We start from the raw sequence: 16,053 nt of genomic DNA, 5'->3' as shown, positions 1-16,053 counted from the left end.
TGCAGTGAAGTCTGTCTTTTCCGGGAATGATTCCTCTGAATGGTGTTGGCAGTGTTCTGGTGTGATCTGCTAATGTACTGGTGGTTTGATGCTGAGACATTACTCACTCCCATGGCGAATTACAAGCTAGGGAGGCTGATGGGCTCAATGTGTGCCAGGTAGTTTTTCATTAGGATGCCTAGCAATGCAGTGTGTGATGGGCAGAACGAGATGGGCAGTATTTGCAATTCCAAATAGACTGCTATGCTTGGAAGGGAGGAAGGGGAATCTTTAGTCTGGCAATGCTGCATTTAGTTGTTAGCCATGGGTAACTGCTCCAAAAGTCCAGTTAGATTTCAGTCTAAAATGTTTACTCCAAGAGTGAAAAATGGTGAAAGAGCAATCATATTAATTGCACTGCATTTAGTAGATATTTGAATTGCATTTGTTCTAGACTTTCTTTCCCCAAAGCAGCTTTTGTCTGGGTTGTGGTCTCATTGCTACTGAAGGTAGGCTAGCTCTGACAAAATGTCTTCATGGATTTCCACTTTTCCTCTATCATTAGTAATGAAGTTTGCCACTGAAGTCCTTCTCCAGAACTTTACCAATCCATTTTTAATTAATATTCAAATAGAATATTGGAATTAAAAATTGAACTCCATCATGGCAACTGCTTTTGTGGTTGTGTTGAGTCAGTAGGGCAGGAAGAAAGTGTCTGCAAGATATTTTTCATGTTATTTCTTTCCAGGCTGGTTTCGTTGCAAAGTCAGTTTGATGTCCACTGGACAGGCCTGGATGTTGCTTGTGGATCCCATGAAGATGGCAAATTCCCTGGGCCATTACCCAACCGGGCACAGCAAGCTGTTGATGTTCTTGTAGTTCCGAGTTCAGTAAGAGAACTGCTCCGGTCCTAAGTGCCTGTCAGCAGTTTCTCTTGAAACCTTTGTACTCAGACTTTTTCAGGGATAGGCCCGGGACTTGTGGCTAAGCTTTCACCATGGTTTAAATGCAAACAGAAACAGCTACATGATTCTTTGATTTTTTTTAATTGAAAACTTTCATCCAACTAGATGACAAAGTATTTTGAAAATGGGTTTGAGCAGATAATTGATGTTAGGCAGGAGAGATTTTTCTCAAAAGGGAGGTGAGATGAAACAAATACTTTCTTAAAGGCAAGACTATATGAAGATGAAGCTTTCTGAGAGTTTCCAAATTTATAGCTGTATTCATAAGTAAGATTTAAGAAAACACAGGAAAGCAGTGTTTCCTCATGGGCAAGGCACTGGTTAAGGGCAAAGATTTTAATGTTAAATGTACTTAAGGGTACTGGAAACCAATCTTGTAAACAGCCAAGAGTTTACTTAAGTCATACCATAGTGTGTGCTTCTTAAGCTCCCTGGATGTCTGTAGGTAGAATGGAGAAGAGCATTACATACCTACCTGAGTCTACTCTCTTATAAACCCAGATTCATTTCAGAATTGAAGGCCAAGCCTGAGTTCATGGTTGGGGCTGGTTTGAGGACAATTGCAAGGAACTTGTGGAGTTAAGGCTTGAATTTGGCTGGGATCTGGTCAAGTTGGGATCTGCTTTGACTGGGATCTGCTTTGCTGCAATCACACCTTTGCATTCAAGTTTCTTGGCTTGCCTAAACTCCCTGTAGTAATCCAAGGTAAACAATTTCCCCAACCCTAACTTCCTTTTAATGTCCAGGGAGAACTGCAGCATTGATGTTAGTATCTCCTCCATGCAAAAAGAGAAGTATGGAAGTATTTCCTTTCCTGCCTTTATGGGGTGTTGTGAGACTGAGGGAACTGAAGAAAGTTTGCTGTGTGTTTGCAGAGCGTGGGTCATGAAACATATTTGATAAATAACCTCCTATGGAAATTTTAGGGTCATTTTCCAGCCTCGTCTCCAGCAGAGTCCCAACATGCAATAAAAATCAGAAAAGATTCATGATGAATGACCAAACTTCTCTTTTGTTCCTCGTCTTCAATGCTGAAGGAGCACTGATTGCTCTCTCACTGAAACAAATGGCAGAGCACTGACACTGAAGCTGTCACAGTGTTTTTTCCCCTTCGTATTCCGACATGCGGACACAATCGCTAGCCAGGCAAAATGCTCTGCAGAGCACTACAGGGCCTGCGTGCCCCAAATAGCATCAGTTTTAATTAGCTCCAGTGCGATGGAGATCCCCAGGGCACAGGCTGAGGGAAGGGTGCGCGTTGCCGGTGTGAGGGAAGCGGAGCCGGGCGCTAGAGGGAGCGTGGGCATCTGCCAAAGGGAGGGAATGCTGCGGCGGGCAGGGGGAGCAGGAGCCTGGGACTGCGTGCTGGGAAGGCAGAGGCTGCTAAAATATTGATACGGAAACCCGCTCGGAGTCATTGACTCTGTGAAACTCCCGCTGTCCGGGGTTCCCTCCGCGAGAGAGGAAAATAGTTCTACCAAGCACTCAGCCGTGGTAAAGCGTTTTGCCGCCCGTGCAGCTGATGCTATCTCCCTTTGTGCGGTCCCTCAACGCTGCCAGGCTTTGTCCTGAAGACAGGAGCCCCACTGCCCGGATCTCTCATCTGCTGCGTCCCTTCCAACCTGAGTTATGTGCCGGTAAAATCGCCAGAATCCCCCCTGGACCTGCCGGCGGTGCTACTGGTGTGGGAGAGGGGTGATGGTGACTGGGAAGCAGCAATCCGGATCCTGGGTGAACGCTCCAGCTCCTCCACAGCCGTGCCCCGTATTCTCCGGGCAAAGCCCCGGTGGCTGCTGTCAGACCCACCCCTCTGCCGATCTGCTCCCTCTCCTGCAGCACTGGGAGCGGCAAATGAGGGCAGGGGGGACTGTGCTTCATCACCCCTCTCCCTGTGCCTGATCCGCAGAGGATGCTCTTGCCCTGCCAGGTCCCTGCCACTTGGGACTGCCTCTGCAATATTTTGATCAAGGTGATGGTGTTGCACAAATCTTAGCGTTTCTGTTCCTTTCTCCTTGTTCCTTTCTTGTGAATGGGGGGAATAGAAGGGATTGGGATTCTTCCCAGCCACTGCATTGTGAGATAAAGTAGTATTTCCTGGAAACATGGTTGCACTTACTGGTGTCTTTGGTACTCAAACTGGTGTTTGGGATTTGGAAAAACTAGGACTGACCCACAGTGAACCACTTAGGTCGATGATGGTCTAAAGAACTCAAGATGCTTGAAGCAATTGCTTTGGCACTGCTTTCAGCATTCCACCAGTCTGTAGCGTGGTGCTGCTGGTAGGCTCAGTAAATGGTTTTAACCCCTCACAGGGATTTGGTAGAGGACCCCAGTGAGTGGTTAGTGGAGGTGGAGACTTGGTACAGAACTCCTGCTGATTTTCAAGGCAGAAAGAAAAGGTGGGTTGAGTTCAGTTGTGCTTCCTTGGCTGTCAGAGGAGAGCCTGCTGTGCTCGCAGGTTGTTTTTAAGGTCTTGCCTTAGTGCCTAATGAGATTGTGTGTTGTCTTGAGACTTCCCCATCTACAAGGAAGAGTTAACTCACATGAAGGGCTGTTGCTGAGGCTTAAATTGGATGGATATTTGCAAAAGCTGTTGAGTGGAAGAGAATGTATAAAACGTGATTATTTCTCTCTTGCCAAAAGTGCTTTATGACCTTATGGGTGCAGGAAGGAGGGAGTGGCAGCTCTAATGGGTTGTTAACCTATCCCTGCAGTTTGTGCCTGTTTGAAAAATCCCCCTCAGCTGTGATTAGTACCATGAGGTGCTGGCAGACTTGACCTGTCTGCAGGCCTTACTTGCCCCTGTCAGCTGTAGGGTGAATTCTTTCTGCACAAGGCAGTGGGATGGATGGCAGTCTATATGGGGATATTTCTCTGTTCCAGGCTCCCTGTCCTTTACCACCAAATCCTGGCAATTTTGTGCTTATGGAATGATAAACACGATTGTACTAACAAAGGTCTTCTGCTGCCTACTTCAGCTGTGTACGTCAAAGATTGTTGAAAGGAAGGTCAGTAGTACAAGCCTTTTTTACTCTTTTTTTTTTTTTTTTTTTTTTTTGAGAAACTGAGGCATAAAAGAAAGGAGGGATCTACTCTGGGTTGTGCTGTGGATCAGTATTGATACAGCTACTTAATGAAAAGGAGTTATTTTACTTCATCTGCTACAGCTCAGATGCTGTATTTTTGTTTTTATACGAGATATGTGAAAGAAAGGAAAACTAGGTGAGAAGAGGAGCTACAAGGTGAAAGAACAGAGCTCTCTGTAATAGAAAAGTGGAACATGCTCAGCTGAAATCATTAACAGATTGATCAAGTTAAAGCATGGCAAAGTTATATCTGGAGGTGTTCTAAGAGCATCTTTGTCTGCTGTTCTAATCCCTTTACCTGCTTGTTTTCACAGATTAAGTAATTTCAAATTGCAGCTCCTTTTGAGCTGAATGAGAATCGATGTGATGAGACTGTGGGGGCCATGAATTTGGGCTTTCATTGAAAATTCATACAGGAGAGGAGTCTCATCTGTCTGATGAGGGGAGTAGGAGCTGACTGAATCATGTGGATTGTTTGTAATGAGTTGGAATAATTTAGGATGATAGCACATGTAGGTTTGTGTGGCTGTTCGTGCAGTCTTTCATGGGGTGATGTAGTAGGATGTAAAATTCTAGGGTCTTATAAGTTTTTGGGATCTTTAAGGTGGCTTCCTCACCCTTTGTGTTACACTTCACAACCCAAGGGGAAAAGTCTTTTCCCAATACCAGATGCAGGTGAAGTACTCCTGGGTGAGATGAGGCAAACAGATCATCCTCCTGCCCTCTTGGATGCAACCTGGGCTGAGTTTCCCCATGTCGGTCTTCTGCAAGGTGTAGGGCTAGGGCAGTATGTGAAGGGGAATGTCCTTGTTCTGCCACCCCCAGTGTCTTTCCAGCTTTGTTCCCAAACAGCAAAATGTTGGTAGCACTTGATGCTATAGTGGGAGCATGGATGGAGGTGTGGGTGGGTGTCTGGGGCTGGGGCCTGGTGCTTCTGGACGGACCCACTGTCTGATCTGAACTGGCAGGAACGCTGTGTTTGCAGTGGAACAGGGTTTTGCTCCTTTTTGGCCAAAAGCCTGGTACAAGACACAAGGCTGGTGAGCCTGCATGGAAAGGACCATGGTGACCCTGTGCAGGGGCAGCCTTGCTCGTGGTGTGTGGTGGGAGAGGCAGATAGGCAGACCTACATATCAGGCAGGGGTCTCTGAAAACTGTGTTTGCCATGTGGCCCCAAAAAAAGCTTGCCTATGAGTTGGTGAGATTGCAAACCAATGTGAGAGCCCTGCTACTTGAAAGAGCAGGTATTTCAGAAAAGAGAGAACCTTTATTCAAGTGTACTTTGGCAACAATTGGAGCGACACCAGGAGAAAGCCTCATACAGTCACAGTGTCCCTATCAGGTGTTACAGAGGTATAATAGAGATGGTTCAGCCTTCACTGGCCAGACTTTCTGGGTAGCTGAGCCTTGAACAGAAGGGCTTTCAGAAAAGTGTGGAATATGGAATACAGCACAGAAAGATCTGGTCAGGGCATCCCGTCAGAATATGATTTCTCAGTGGTTTTGAGGCCCTGCCCCAGTAACCATACTGAACACTCAGTTATATGGCCTGTGAGAGCTGTCTGTTCTCTGAAGGCTCAGGAAATGGGTAAAATGCCTAGTCATTTTGTTAAGCAACAAAAGTTTGGGATCACTTAACTGCGTGCCCTTCCAGGACTCTTCTATCTTTCAGTGTTTTCTGTCATCTCTGTCATGATCCCTCATTCTGGGAGAGAAGAGTGGCATAAGACATAATTGGCTGAGCACTACAGGTATGCTGGAGGGCTGGCTGTGGTTGAGGCAACAATCAACTGGAGTCCTGCCAGCTATTAAAGTGGACACTGGGTGGCTTATGGTTCAGGCCAGATATTGTTTTGGGGCCTGCTTCTTCACTCAGCTGAATGTAGAGGAATTCTGCACCCTCGTGACCTTTTATCCTCTGTTGAAATCAGTTTAGATTGATCAAGGGATTCCAAAGTTATCCCTCCAATGCTAGCTCATGGACAGCATGGTCTGTTTATCCAAAGCAGAAACTCTTTCTGAGTGCAACTAAACCACAACTACAGCATCAGCACTGAAGAGTCCTTAATTTTCTTAATTAATAGCATTCATATTGGTTTTTGCTAGCCTGCCTGGAAACTCTGTTCCTTTAATCAAAAGGCAACATCGCTGTGAGTGTATGATTCTCAGTTTGCTTGTACAGCACCTTTGTTACAGTCTCAATTCTACCCTTCTTTTCTTTTAATTATCTTCATTACTTGTTCCTACCTCACATGCTACAAGTAACAAAGCCTGCCTTTCTGAGTTGCACTGAGGTTTTGTTATGATTTTTTTTATTAGTAGTATAAATTATTTTTTTATTTTATCTGTGCTTCCTGTAGTGTTACTGTAAACAGACATTAAACTGAATTGGGGAGAAGGTGTCTTAGTGATAACTCATAGAAAGGGGAAAGAAACAGGTTTAACTCTGCAGAATGAGATCAAATGTTAGATGATAAAATAAAATATTGAATCATTTGAGAATGCTACATCTTCTGTAAAAGAGCTGCTTATTCTCTTCCCCAAAGACAAACGTTAACAGTAGTGAAAGTCACTGACTAGTGGAGGCTGTTCTCAGACTGGGGCTGGAATTAGCCACAAAGTTTTCCTCGTGGTCATCCTAGAGGAGACGAGGGTGAGAGGCAAGAGCTGATCCATGAAACGTGTCAGGACACAGGAGTGAGTCAATATGTGTGTGAAAGAGGGCAAGGCTGGTGTTACTGTTTCACAGCTCATGGGGAAACACCTTGCTTAACGCTGTGCATTCTTACCTAAAAGAGTTGTCTGTAATATTTATTGCCCTTGGTAGCTAACAGGTTTAACAGAACAAAACTTGCAGTATCTGTGCTTATCAAAACGAGCTTCATGTGGGCACCAGAGAGCAGGATGGGACGGGACAGAGTGGAGCCTCCTACACTTTTTTTATGTCTTTTAAAGTCCCATTTGAATCACTGTGTGCTTAGAACTCCAAACCAAAACAAACAAACAAACAAAGTGTTTTAGAAAAGTAAAAGATACTGTGCCTACCTTTACATGTAGGTAAGGGTGTGTGACCTGATAACTGTAGTACTAGCTGTATAACTATTCAACTAGAAAAGGTGTAAGTACCATGTAACCAGGGATGATTTGGGGCCATAGTCTGATTCTGCCTGCTTTTCCTCAGTTCCCTCTCTACAGCTTCCTGCTGTAACTGATGTGCTCTGATGCTGTTAAATGGTATTGCAGGTCCCTTCCTTCTCTTTCCGTTACAGTGGCCTTTGGACAGTGACCGTGACTCGGACACCCTCTGTGCTGAGTCAGAGTGAAGGGTTTTCTGTGCCTGTCATGGTTGAATCTTGGCAGCCCTCACTTGTGCACTAGGTTCCTTAGGTCGAATGTGGTTGACTGTGTGCTGGATTTGGAGCTCTCATGAAGCATGTCCTGCCTGGGTAAATTTCTGCTCTGCACTCATCTGCACATCCCACTGATCAGGAGATGTGAGGGAACGGTAGCAAGGTAGAAAAGAGATGGCAGTTAGTAGGAGTCTGTCCATGCAACCTTTCCTGTCCTGAGCTAAAAGGATTTTTTTCTCAGAAAGTGTCTGTGAAGTTGTAGGGTTTTAAGAGATAAGTAGAAATCTGTGCTAACATTTGGGAACAAGACATGTTTCCCCCTGACTCAAGTATATGTACAGCACCTTGCACAAGTCTTTGTCTTTGAAGGATGATGTATATAATACAAATGACATAACACTGCCATTTGTTTTCATCTGCATATATGGAATTTCAACTCCTTGAAGAGGAGGCAGTATGGGTATTCCCTACCAGCCTGTTTCTACAGACCATAAATGATTGGTTATCGTGGGGAAGATGTGGCCTTTTTGTTGTTTCTGACTTGTTGACACCAGTCTGTGCTATTCTCTGGGGTGGCACACTAGTCACTTTCTCCCTCCTGAATGTGGGGTCAGGAGATGTTTTGCTCCTGTGTGAAAATCCCTTGTGGTGAATTTCTTCTGACAGACAGTGCTGGCTACAGGGAAGCTGGTAGCTTTTTCAGGTTCATTCTTTATTTAAATGCTCTCCCTCTAGAGGCACACTTGTGCTTGACTTGTCCTGATGCATTTTCCTTCTGCATCCTTCTTTCTGCTATGGCAGCTCCTGCCCAGGGCAGGGACAGAGAATGAACCTAATAGATGGAATTAGCACCAGAGGGGGAAAAAAAGAAATGGTCCCCTGAGCAAGGCATGCACAACTACTGGGAACTTGAAAAGTATTTTTATACTGTGCTGCTTTGTGCCTAAGTCTAACCCATGCCAGGAGAGAAGGGAGGAAAGTGATTATTTGGAGTCAGAGAGTCTGACTCCTGGGAGTCTGGGACATGGTCAATTCAGGTTAGACATGTCATGACTGAATGATACTCTGAGTTGTCTCAGACGAGAACTGGGCAAAGAAATGCTGTCAGGAGGCGTTTCTCCTTCTTATTTAAGTTGAATGGGTCATTCTCACCTGCCAGGGATGCATAAATTGCTGTCATGCAAGCTAAGGCTTTAGACCACTGGCTAAATGGTCTGTCCTGCCATTAACTGAAGGGAAAGGAGGGATGTCAGTAAAGACATATTGGCCTTTAAGGGATACTGTTCAGCTGATGTTCGTGTTCCAAAATCCACTCTGGTTTGTGGTGATTTTATGCTGCTGTTGTTTCCATGGAGCTTGATTTGTACTAGTGTGGGCAGGACACTAATGTGAATATTTCTGTGTACAGCTTTGGTTTTACTGGTGTGGATCTTCCTGTATCTCCTTGACTTTGTGCCCTTGATTATTATTATTTTTTTTCATTTGTCTTGTGTTTTCTTTTCCATTGTCCTGAGCTTGGGACAGTGAAAATGAGCTGCCTGATTGTGGGGAACATGACTAAGTCTGTGACTTAAGGGAGGAAGACTGAGATATAACCACAGTGTGGGCAAGTATCTTTCTCCCTTTCATGCACTCATGGGAAACTGGGTTGTTCAAGAGCAAATTTGCTGGAGTGGACTAGTGTGTGCTTGTGTTGCAGACATTAGAGATGCAAACCGTGATGTTCATTGTCTACCAGTGATTTGGACACTTCAGGGTGAGAATTGGAATATTTCTAATAAAAGCCTCAATGTGAAAATACATTCTAAATAGTGTGCTAGGTCTGGGAGAAGATGGGTGCCCATTCCTAGTGCATATTAAGTCTCTCAAAGTCTTTCAGGCAGCTGTGGTCTCTCAGTTCACTGCTTTACTAAATATCTCCACTGCTTTAGAGGGAGTGCTGTTTTGAGAGGTCCCAAGCATCTTCCTGAATGGAAGTTGGAAGGAAGGAGCAGTTTGTAATAAAATAGCAAACCAGACTTTTAGATATCATGCTATTGCTGTAGCCTTGAGCTGGGGTTGCAGGCTCTTCTGTGCTTGTTGTAGAAACAGCTGCTATGAGGAAAAATTGTGTTGTTGTTGTTGTTATTGTTGTTGGCTGGATAGATAAACAGTACACAGACTTGGCCAGACAGACCAAGTGCTGTGAGTGATCCCTTTGCCAGACTGGAAAGGATGTTCTGGATCCTGCATTTCTGCTTGGAATAACTTATCACTGGAACACTTTGGTTTGTCTTTTTCTCTCTCTCTTTATGAAACTGCTGTGCTTGGTTTAAATCCTTGGTATTGCAATAAAATCTTTCCTTGATAAGAACCTTAGCTTGATGAAGCAATGGTTTCTGTCAGAACAGCATGTTTTATTTCAAGGGCATATTTTTCATCTTCCTGATGCTGAGTAGGGCAAGAGTAATACCTTAAAAGTTGGCGCTGATACAGTGATGAAATGTCAGTAAAATGAGAATTAGACCCACATGCCTTCCCCTTCTCTGGTGGCTGGCAGGCTTGGACAGGATGGAATTTGAAAGCCTCTTCCATCTGCAAGGCTGTCCTTCAACCTTTTTCATAACAGACAGCAACCAGAAACGCATTAACACTATGACAAATTACCAAGTGTCACAAGCCATCAAGCTGTGTGGTGAAGCAGAGGGTTGTCTCTTGAAGGGGCTGAGCAATCCAGGAATACAGTCCTTTAGGAGCAACCTTGAATGATGATGAGGACTTCACTTGCAAAGTTCCACTGAACAGTGTCCACAGAGCATGTCAAACAAAAGTGAGGCTTCTTTGCTGCCTCGGTGGACACCATCCTGGCTTGTGGTGTGGCATGTTCTCCTGCGGCTTTGTTCATTACCTGAGCTCTGAATTAGCTTGCCAAGTTCCCATGTTGGCAGGGAGCTCTCTGGCCATGCTACTCTGATCCTTCACTGGTCCTGAGTTTAGGTTCCCCTCTAGCTCAGGTCTTGCTGGCTCATCTGAGGGGTGAAGCCAGGGCTTTACAGGGCCTTGGTGAAAGCCTAGAGAAATGATCTGGGTTTTGGCTCAGGAGTTAAGGCTCCTCAGCACCTGAGGCTGAATGACTTCCAACACACCGACAGTGTGGTAAACGTGGTGTATTTATTAGAGCAAGTTCCTATTAACTCTTCTCCTTGACAGACTGAGTATTTCTAGTTGTTCCTGTCCGCTGTCATACAAGGTCTGACTGAAAGCCAGTGAATTCTTTGCCTTTCTATTGAGTTGAGTGGGGTTTGGATCTGTGCCCAGGAACATAAGATCAGATGTGCTGGATGAGTCCAAAGGTCCATCTATTCCCAATGTCACATGTCTGACATTGCCCAGTAGCACAGCTGTATCTGGCACTGAATTCTATCTGGCATATCTAGCACTTCTCTGGAATCAAGAATATGTAGGACAGAGAGCTCTGCAAATATGTTACTGCTCACCTCAGTGTTTTTAAGTGTGTGTGTGGTAGTTCACAGAAGGGAAATTGTTTGGGCTTAATCCCTAACCCCCATCTCTACCCTGACAGGTCTCCCCAGATTTTGATTTGAGCCAAATTCAGACTTTCATTCTGATTTAAAAAAGCCTCAACAGACACTACCACAACCAATCAACCAAATAAAAATCTTGTCTCCCTAATTTTTAAGGACTTGTTTAAATGATTTATTTTTTAAATACAAAAAAGCTGAGATTTTGGCTTTAAAAGGTTAAGCTGAAACATTTATTATATAGTTATGAAAGCAAATTCAGCACAATTTAGGAGATATGATGGCCTTATTAAGTTGCTATTTTACTGTAAAAAGTAATGCTTGAAGATACTACTCCCTCTGATTCAATGTGCTATACTGTGTCTTGGTATAAAATCAGGAAAGAAGGTTGCAGTGTTTATGTGCTCTTCTTGGAGGAAAGCAGTGAGCTCCATGGGTAAAAACAGAGATTACAGCTTCTGATGCAGGGCCTGCTTGTAAGGTTAGGTTATTTTGTTTTAATTACAGGAATTACCTTGCTGACGTCAGTTTGTCAGTCAGCAGGGTGGATGCTTACATGCTGTTCTGGAGGTGGCTGGAAAGTAGCAGTCACTTTAGAGAACATTTTTCTTGTTGTATGTGGTGGGTTTTTTTTTCTTCTTGCTTTCTTTCTTTTTCTTTTTTTTTTTTTTTTTGTAGAAGTTTTTAAACTGAAAACTTCAAACTGTATAGTGTGATTTCTATTTGTTTATTTGTTTGGTTTCAGTTAGCTTTGGGATTTGTTCATTTATTAATATGAGTGTTGTAATGTTTTTTGCTAATAATACCAATTGACAAAAACTAAAATCAAACTCCCTCTTCTTCATCCTGACTTAGGAGCTCACCAGTTTATGGCTGAGTAGGTTGGGAGGTTGGGCGTGTTTGAGAGTGGAGGAGGAGCTGCACTTCAGATCTAAATCACCCTTCCTGAGATCCAAGTAAAAATTTTAGGGGGGCAAAAAATGGTAACATTTGCCAGAACAAAGCTGCAACTCAAACGAAGTCTGTGACTCAGTTTCCCAACCTGTGAGAGGAAACTGTTCCCCTTTGCAGAGCCCTTGGAGACTGACTGGTGAAAAGCACTGGATAAGCACTGTTATCTATAGCTGTTGGCAGCTGAGGTCTGGACTCACATGATTTTTCTTTCTCCTTCCCGCAGGGAATCAGGTACTGGCCCCTGTTCAGGGGAGGCAATAAATGCAAATCATTCTATTGTACTTTTTCAATCTTAATTTTCCTGGGTGGCCAAAACAGCATAACAGAGTTGTGAGACCTATGGCCTGGCTGAATGTGATCCCATCTGTCTGCAGGGGGTTATAGTCTAAGAGCTACTGCGTAGATGTTTGGATTGAATTCAATTTATGGTTTGCTTTTGAAACATAATTTCATTTCTAAGTGTAGAAAGTGTATGCAACTGAGATTTTTCCTGATGCTGGGAGGAGAGTCCTAGTCTGATTATTTAAAATGAATTAGTTCTGATGAAATATTTAGCCTTTAAACAACACATTTAATACAGTGAATTGCATTTTATTTATTAATGGATGCTGCAATGAGATTTGGAGAGAAATTCTGCTAAAACACACTGTTGTGATATTGCAAAATACAGTAATGACTATAATATTTTGTTGAATTATTAATATCCACTGTGCCTACAGAGCTACACAAGCATCAGATTTCAAAATTGTTTTTATCTGAAGAGTGATATGTGGGTATTGTTTTCCTTTTTTTCCCCCCTTCCTTTTTTTTCCAAACAAATTTTTTTTTTTTTTAATTAAAGTGATAAAAAGAAACTGGGAAGTCCAGTCAGGTGTTGCCACTGTTTAACTCTTTCTTGTTATCAAAGCACCCCCAGCAAATGTATTGAAGATTATTTCTTTCTGCCAGAGCCAGGTCTATTTGCAAGGACAGGTTCCTTATAGTGGAAAGACTGCAGTTAGAGGGAAAGGTGTGTGGGAAAGCCAGACACAGGGCTGACCTAGACTGCTGCTGCTTTTACAAAACACCCCTGTCTTACTATTACCTTCCCTATTGCCAATTGCAGATTTGTACACTTCATCCACCTCTGGGAGGTTATTTCCAAAGAAAGATGGGCAGAGCACTTTTAATCTCTCTGGACCAGATTTTCTGCCACTGGTACAGACACTAATCTGTCAAAAGTTTGGCTTCCAGCCAGTGACTCTGCTCCATTCAATTTGTGGCTGTGGCCCTGTGAATGATGGCAAATTCTGACTGTGGGACCCAAGGGCTCACCTCCGGAGGGATGTGCCTTACCTGTTTCAGTTCACATGGCACCCAGGATGTTCCTGGATTTTGACTGCTCCTGAATGCTTGGCCTGATGTGGGAGTGTGATGATTTTTGCCCCAGCATGGTTGTGTCCCTTGCCAATGAACATTTTCAAACCAACTCAGTCCTGGTTTAGGGGTTAGAGTAGCCCAGGAATGCTTGCTTTCGGCACCTTGTCTTGGGGAGAAAGAAAGTTTAGCTAAATAGAGGCAGACCAAGTGCCAGGTGGTCTCTGGAGCAGAAAATGGGACCTGACCTGTTTTATTTACTAATATGGGCCTAACAAATGAAGGGAAAAAGTACATGAATATAAAAGTCTGTCTTTCTTAATTTGAGCAATCGTTTTCCCACTGTTCCCTTCAAATTGTGTAGAAGTTGTCTGAAGTCTACCTGGACTTCTTTGGGGCCTGTAATACCAATACAGGATGCTGAAGATGTGGGAATACACCGAAGATTTCCCTTACTCACCTAAAGCTACTGCTTTGGAAGCATCCAGCTAAGCCACTTGTCTAATTGCCCCTTGCTCTCCTGTGTGACTTTCTGGGTTGCCAAGCATCTGGGTAAGGCTCACAAGACATGCTAATTAATTACTGGTTACCAGTGTGTTTTCCTCCTCTTCCCAGTATCTTTCCTAGTTTATTTGATTTTCCAGTTGAAGCCATCTATCCAAAGGAAGAATTTCTGGATATTTGGGTGTGTCCTAAAGCACGTTGAAAGATCTAATTCATGAGTCTGCAGCCAAAGACGCTGTATTGGATCTGGCTGGGATGGAGTGAACTTTTGCCAAGGCAGCTCTGATGGTGCTGTGCTTTGTATCTGTAGCCAGAAGGGTGTTGATAATACACCCGTGTTTGGGGTTGAGAGGGCAGTTGCATCCTATAACTCCTGCCAACCACATGTCCTTTTTAATCCAGATTCTTATTCTGTCTCTGCTGTGTTGTCTCTAGCCATGGCCCGAGGAGCTGGCAGTGAGGGAAAATGGCAGGGTCCTTGGAGCTTCCCCAGAGCTTTCTTCTCCCTGATTAGTTGATCTGCCTCAAAGCAGTGTCTAGGGAAGAATCAATGCACTCAGCTGGGCTCCCTGGCTGGTGGTGAGAGGGTGGCCTGCATCACTGGGGGATTTGAGTGAGACTGGTAGAATGCTGCAGGGGTGAGAGGAGGCAGGTTCTTTGGAGGGTTAGCTGATGATTCAGTCAGGAGCTAGAGCTGACTTAAAACTCCCTTGTATATTTAGCCTAGAAAGAAAGCACAATGGAAAGAGAAAAGGAAAATTTCCTTCCTTCCTGTGCTAACGATCTTTGGCAATTACCTGCCACCTTCTGGTGAGACAAGTGCAGAGGTAATGGGAGAAGGGAAGGTAATAGTGACTGGATGGTTCAGGGACATGAAACAGTTGGGAGCCAAGTTGGAAGATGGGTGTAGAGAGGCCAAGTGGCAGTGAGGACTGAGTCCAGTAGTGCTACAGAAAGTAGTGCCCAGATCAAGACTCGCCATGTTGGCAATTTTTGGGCCACTACCTTCCACTAAGAATTTTCATGTTTGAGGGAGGAAAGTGGTTTTGTGACCTGCCTTTGGTTTGCATGATTAAATTTTCATCCATGATAAAGCCATAGTCCTCTAAGTTTGTTAAGTCTCAAGCTCCAATTAACTACACTGGCAGAGAGACATCAGAATCCTCTCAGGAGCAGGAACACAGGACTTCTTTCACTACAAATTATTGTGGGAGAAATCTTCAAGCTCATGCCGTGTTTAACCTCAGAGGTGTTTCTCTGATGGTATCAGACATATGCCCCAATGATTCCACAGAGGAACAACATAGATATTTGGATTTGTCTCATTGGTTTTGCAGAGTGTAATAATCTGTTGTGAGGAAGAAAATCACTTCAGGTCAAAGAGACAAAACTTTGTAGTAAGCAAACTTTTACTTCTGTGCAGGGAGTTGCCAGAGAGAACTGATGGTAGTAAATAGATTAATTATGTTTCATAGAGTCATAGAAGTTGTGTATAATCTATCTTGACAATGAATAGAAGGATGTAAGCAGATGATGTGCTGACACCAGCCTTGATCCCTATAATTGCTCCAGATAGAAAATGCTTCTCTCCTGCTTATTTGCGCTCTTGTTTCTGGTGCTTGTTGCTTAAGTTTTGCCCCAGACATTGGCAGCCTGCTTCCACGTGCTAGAAGACAGATTTTGCTTATCACTGCAAGAGACTGTGATGTAGTTGTGACCACCCAAGGCTTGGTCTGAAGCGTTGTTATCTCAAAAAATAAACAGGAGTTGACTTATCTTTCTTTAGCTGTCACTTGTGTTGTGGTATTAGGCTGTGAAATGCATTTATGTGGTGATTGTTTCAGAAAAGATATCATCCATTTTTTTCTGAATTTCCAGGCAATGTCTTGTTTGTTTTACATATTGATACACACACTACTGTGAATATGACTGAAAAAAAGAGTGATTCTTCCTTGCTCTTTCCCTGTTTAGACTGCAGTGGTAGGAATGTAGAGGGAAATCGGTCTGCTTCCAGGCACGAATTGCTTGGGAAGAGGAAAAAGGACCAGCCCCTCCTTTGTGTGTATCCAGCTGAGTCTGATCTAGATCAGATGCTGGGGCATGGCTCTGTCCTTGTGCAGCAACCTTCATCTGTGATAGAGCTACAGCAAACCCTAAATGCAGAGTATGAAAAGGTAACAGAGGATTGCAGTGTGACCTGTGCTACTTCTGATCTACTTTCCTCCAATTTAAGCACCCTCTTTCAATGGTGTTATCCTGCTATTACTTAAATAAATACTAATGGAGTGCAGTCTGTAGAGAGTTTGAATTACACAGCCTACTGTCCTTGTTTTGTTGC

General features: G+C 43.8%; 1 protein-coding gene across 1 annotated transcript in view; it reads left to right on the top strand.

Moving 5' to 3' along the window:
* SORCS3 (sortilin related VPS10 domain containing receptor 3) overlaps positions 1–16,053 on the top strand; it is a 289,152-nt gene that overhangs the window by 5,862 nt on the left and 267,237 nt on the right. The gene's annotated exons all lie outside the window — the stretch shown is intronic.

This window comes from Myiozetetes cayanensis, unplaced genomic scaffold (genome assembly GCF_022539395.1).
Source record: "Myiozetetes cayanensis isolate MyiCay16 unplaced genomic scaffold, myiCay2020 scf10, whole genome shotgun sequence".
Classification (NCBI taxonomy): Eukaryota; Metazoa; Chordata; class Aves; order Passeriformes; family Tyrannidae; genus Myiozetetes; species Myiozetetes cayanensis.
This window is presented reverse-complemented; position numbering and strand designations above follow the sequence as displayed.